The 6,000-nt window shown below is 46.5% G+C and overlaps 1 non-coding gene across 1 annotated transcript; it reads right to left on the bottom strand.

The window, feature by feature from the left end:
• Positions 1-4,491: 4,491 nt before the first annotated feature.
• Trnai-aau (transfer RNA isoleucine (anticodon AAU)) lies at positions 4,492-4,563 on the bottom strand. The gene has a single exon. It is a non-coding gene; the product is annotated as a tRNA-Ile (tRNA).
• Positions 4,564-6,000: the final 1,437 nt, after the last annotated feature.

The raw sequence follows: 6,000 nt of genomic DNA, 5'->3' as shown, positions 1-6,000 counted from the left end.
TTACGGTCGTCTGCATCATCAGACTTCAGCTGACAACACTTCATATTACAGGCTAATATTTGCAGCTATGGCGACCCATTACTGCTTGGCTACACATCTGACACGTAACCGATGTGCTCTCGAAACAACAACACTTGCATTTCAGAACATGTCTTTCACACATGTCTACAAAATCACCTTCACCTTCAAATACAGATTCCTTGAGACTGACAGAGACGTAGGCATAGTTAACAGTTGCTATTTCCATTAAATATCGTTAATCAGAATAACGGTAATTTACATCTGCAGCGGAACAAAATTCCGTTCCACCCAGCGTGTGGCTCGAACCAACGACCCTGGGATTAAGAGCCTGATGCTCTACCGACTGAGCTAGCCGGCTACTGCGGTGAATACCTGCCGGGTAGCACGTCACACAGTACTCGTTTCGGTTGGGTGGTCCCATACAGTTTCTCTCCATGCAGCCTAATGTTTTCCTAACGTCACACTCGTCACGTACTTCACTTTTATGTCATAATCATTTCTGAGAGGTAAAGAAATTGCATGACAACATGCAGAGCTAGTGGCGTCAAAATTAACACACATACTTTATGTGACTCTAAAGCCGAACGAGTTACTTTACGACCTTGTTTTATATGTGCAAGTGCCAGTCAAAACTCGCGGTGTCGGCACTCTGCCGACCATTTCGCTAGTTAACACCAGTCTTGTTGTGTGTGTTTCAAGCTCAAGAGCATCTCCAAGCAAAAAATGGTCAACAGCAACATTCAGACGGTTTCGTACTGCTCAATTGCTACATTAAAACGGTATGTTTCTTTTTCAGAACTGGAAAAACACAAGCGTGACAGCATTCGAACCTGTAATCTTCAGATCCGATGTCCGACGTCTTATCCATTAGGCCACATGGTCACTGACGACCAACATATACATGTATGCGACTCATCTCGAAACGCTCACACCCCTGAGGATTTGTGTTTTCGTTCTACACAGCCGCTGCCCCTTGCTCTTTCCCACCCATTCGTTACATTCAACCTCTTACGAGACCGATCAAGTATAGACTGAGAAATAAGACCACTCTCTTTGTGCATTCGGAATCGAAGGCAGGGCGTCCCTCGCCGCATTTGCTACGATGGCCATTTGCTACTTCTGCAGAAGCGGCGGCGGTGGCGGCGGCGACGACGACGACGACGACGACGACGACGACGACGACGACGACGACGACCGCGAGAGGCTCTGAGATATGTGAGAAATACACCTGTAAAATGTAATTCAGACTGCCTCGTCCCACCTTCTGCTGTACCGCTTTTTCAAATGATTTATCTGCGCCATTCGCCTTAATCACATCTGAGAGTAATTCTTAAAAAAACGCCTGTTGCTAAATGTTCGTCATCACAGATACTGTTTGCTATACAGCCACGACGCGCAACTGATTACCAAAATTCATCTTTCTCCTGTGAGGATGGAACTTAAGACCCCTGGATTATTAGACCAGTGCTCTACCACTGAGCTAAAGAGGCGCGGCCTAGTGGTACTCTTGGGTACTTCGTCCTTACGGTCGTCTGCATCATCAGACTTCAGCTGACAACACTTCATATTACAGGCTAATATTTGCAGCTATGGCGACCCATTACTGCTTGGCTACACATCTGACACGTAACCGATGTGCTCTCGAAACAACAACACTTGCATTTCAGAACATGTCTTTCACACATGTCTACAAAATCACCTTCACCTTCAAATACAGATTCCTTGAGACTGACAGAGACGTAGGCAAAGTTAACAGTTGCTATTTCCATTAAATATCGTTAATCAGAATAACGGTAATTTACATCTGCAGCGGAACAAAATTCCGTTCCGCCCAGCGTGTGGCTCGAACCAACGACCCTGGGATTAAGAGCCTGATGCTCTACCGACTGAGCTAGCCGGCTACCGCAGTGTATACCTGCCGGGTAGCACGTGACACAGTACTCGTTTCGGTTGGGTGGTCCCATACAGTTTCTCTCCATGCAGCCTAATGTTTTCCTAACGTCACACTCGTCACGTACTTCACTTTTATGTCATAATCATTTCTGAGAGGTAAAGAAATTGCATGACAACATGCAGAGCTAGTGGCGTCAAAATTAACACACATACTTTATGTGACTCAAAAGCCGAACGAGTTACTTTACGACCTTGTTTTATATGTGCAAGTGCCAGTCAAAACTCGCGGTGTCGGCACTCTGCCGACCATTTCGCTAGTTAACACCGGTCTTGTTGTGTGTGTTTCAAGCTCAAGAGCATCTCCAAGCAAAAAATGGTCAACAGCAACATTCAGACGGTTTCGTACTGCTCAATTGCTACATTAAAACGGAGTTTCTTTTTCAGAACTGGAAAAACACAAGCGTGACAGCATTCGAACCTGTAATCTTCAGATCCGAAGTCCGACGTCTTTTCCATTAGGCCACATGGTCACTGACGACCAACATTTACATGTATGCGACTCATCTCGAAACTCTCACACCCCTGAGGATTTGTGTTTTCGTTCTACACAGCCGCTGCCTCTTGCTCTTTTCCACCCATTCGTTACATTCAACCTCTTACGAGACCGATCAAATATAGACTGAGAAACAAGACCACACACTTTGTGCATTCGGAATCGAAGGCAGGGCGTCCCTCGCCGCATTTGCTACGATGGCCATTTGCTACTTCTGCAGAAGCGGCGGCGGCGACGACGACGACGACGACGACGACCGCGAGAGGCTCTGAGATATGTGAGAAATACATCTGTAAAATGTAATTCAGACTGCCTCGTCCCACCTTCTGCTGTACCGCTTTTTCAAATGCTTTATCTGCGCCATTCGCCTTAATCACATCTGAGAGTAATTCTTAAAAAAACGCCTGTTGCTAATTGTTCGTCATCACAGATACTGTTTGCTATACAGCCACGACGCGCAACTGATTTCCAAAATTCATCTTTCTCCTGTGAGGATGGAACTTACGACCCCTGGATTATTAGACCAGTGCTCTACCACTGAGCTAAAGAGGCGCGGCCTAGCGGTACTCTTGGGTACTTCGTCCTTACGGTCGTCTGCATCATCAGACTTCAGCTGACAACACTTCACATTACATTCTAATATTTGCAGCTATGGCGACCCATTACTGCTTGGCTACACATCTGACACGTAACCGATGTGCTCTCGAAACAACAACACTTGCATTTCAGAACATGTCTTTCACACATGTCTACAAAATCACCTTCACCTTCAAATACAGATTCCTTGTGACTGACAGAGACGTAGGCAAAGTTAACAGTTGCTATTTCCATTAAATATCGTTAATCAGAAAAACGGTAATTTACATCTGCAGCGGAACAAATTTCCGTTCCGCCCAGCGTGTGGCTCGAACCAACGACCCTGGGATTAAGAGCCTGACGCTCTACCGACTGAGCTAGCCGGCTACCGCGGTGAATACCTGCCGGGTAGCACGTCACACAGTACTCGTTTCGGTTGGGTGGTCCCATACAGTTTCTCTCCATGCAGCCTAATGTTTTCCTAACGTCACACTCGTCACGTACTTCACTTTTATGTCATAATCATTTCTGAGAGGTAAAGAAATTGCATGACAACATGCAGAGCTAGTGGCGTCAAAATTAACACACATACTTTATGTGACTCAAAAGCCGAACGAGTTACTTTACGACCTTGTTTTATATGTGCAAGTGCCAGTCAAAACTCGCGGTGTCGGCACTCTGCCGACCATTTCGCTAGTTAACACCGGTCTTGTTGTGTGTGTTTCAAGCTCAAGAGCATCTCCAAGCAAAAAATGGTCAACAGCAACATTCAGACGGTTTCGTACTGCTCAATTGCTACATTAAAACGGAGTTTCTTTTTCAGAACTGGAAATACACAAGTGTGACAGCATTCGAACCTGTAATCTTCAGATCCGAAGTCCGACGTCTTATCCATTAGGCTACATGGTCACTGACGACCAACATTTACATATATGCGACTCATCTCGAAACGCTCACACCCCTGAGGATTTGTGTTTTCGTTCTACACAGCCGCTGCCTCTTGCTCTTTCCCACCCATTCGTTACATTCAACCTCTTACGAGACCGATCAAATATAGACTGAGAAACAAGACCACACACTTTGTGCATTCGGAATCGAAGGCAGGGCGTCCCTCGCCGCATTTGCTACGATGGCCATTTGCTACTTCTGCAGAAGCGGCGGCGGCGGCGGCGGCGGCGACGACGACGACGACGACGACGACGACGACGACGACGACGACGACGACCGCGAGAGGCTCTGAGATATGTGAGAAATACATCTGTAAAATGTAATTCAGACTGCCTCGTCCCACCTTCTGCTGTACCGCTTTTTCAAATGCTTTATCTGCGCCATTCGCCTTAATCACATCTGAGAGTAATTCTTAAAAAATCGCCTGTTGCTAATTGTTCGTCATCACAGATACTGTTTGCTATACAGCCACGACGCGCAACTGATTTCCAAAACTCATCTTCCTCCTGTGAGGATGGAACTTACGACCCCTGGATTATTAGACCAGTGCTCTACCACTGAGCTAAAGAGGCGCGGCCTAGCGGTACTCTTGGGTACTTCGTCCTTACGGTCGTCTGCATCATCAGACTTCAGCTGACAACACTTCATATTACAGGCTAATATTTGCAGCTATGGCGACCCATTACTGCTTGGCTACACATCTGACACGTAACCGATGTGCTCTCGAAACAACAACACTTGCATTTCAGAACATGTCCTTCACACATGTCTACAAAATCACCTTCACCTTCAAATACAGATTCCTTGCGACTGACAGAGACGTAGGCAAAGTTAACAGATGCTATTTCCATTAAATATCGTTAATCAGAAAAACGGTAATTTACATCTGCAGCGGAACAAAATTCCGTTCCGCCCAGCGTGTGGCTCGAACCAACGACCCTGGGATTGAGAGCCTGTCGCTCTACCGACTGAGCTAGCCGGCTACCGCGGTGAATACCTGCCGGGTAGCACGTGACACAGTACTCGTTTCGGTTGGGTGGTCCCATACAGTTTCTCTCCATGCAGCCTAATGTTTTCCTAACGTCACACTCGTCACGTACTTCACTTTTATGTCATAATCATTTCTGAGAGGTAAAGAAATTGCATGACAACATGCAGAGCTAGTGGCGTCAAAATTAACACACATACTTTATGTGACTCAAAAGCCGAACGAGTTACTTTACGACCTTGTTTTATATGTGCAAGTGCCAGTCAAAACTCGCGGTGTCGGCACTCTGCCGACCATTTCGCTAGTTAACACCGGTCTTGTTGTGTGTGTTTCAAGCTCAAGAGCATCTCCAAGCAAAAAATGGTCAACAGCAACATTCAGACGGTTTCGTACTGCTCAATTGCTACATTAAAACGGTATGTTTCTTTTTCAGAACTGGAAAAACACAAGCGTGACAGCATTCGAACCTGTAATCTTCAGATCCGATGTCCGACGTCTTATCCATTAGGCCACATGGTCACTGACGACCAACATATACATGTATGCGACTCATCTCGAAACGCTCACACCCCTGAGGATTTGTGTTTTCGTTCTACACAGCCGCTGCCCCTTGCTCTTTCCCACCCATTCGTTACATTCAACCTCTTACGAGACCGATCAAATATAGACTGAGAAATAAGACCACTCACTTTGTGCATTCGGAATCGAAGGCAGGGCGTCCCTCGCCGCATTTGCTACGATGGCCATTTGCTACTTCCGCAGAAGCGGCGGCGGCGGCGACGACGACGACGACGACGACGACGACGACGACGGCGACGTCGACGACCGCGAGAGGCTCTGAGACATGTGAGAAATACATCTGTAAAATGTAATTCAGACTGCCTCGTCCCACCTTCTGCTGTACCGCTTTTTCAAATGCTTTATCTGCGCCATTCGCCTTAATCACATCTGAGAGTAATTCTTAAAAAAACGCCTGTTGCTAATTGTTCGTCATCACAGATACTGTTTGCTATACAGCCAC

The sequence above is a fragment of the Schistocerca gregaria genome, chromosome 4 (assembly GCF_023897955.1).
Source record: "Schistocerca gregaria isolate iqSchGreg1 chromosome 4, iqSchGreg1.2, whole genome shotgun sequence".
Taxonomy (NCBI): Eukaryota; Metazoa; Arthropoda; class Insecta; order Orthoptera; family Acrididae; genus Schistocerca; species Schistocerca gregaria.
Note: the sequence above shows the minus strand (reverse complement) of the source record. Positions and strands in the feature narration are given on the sequence as shown.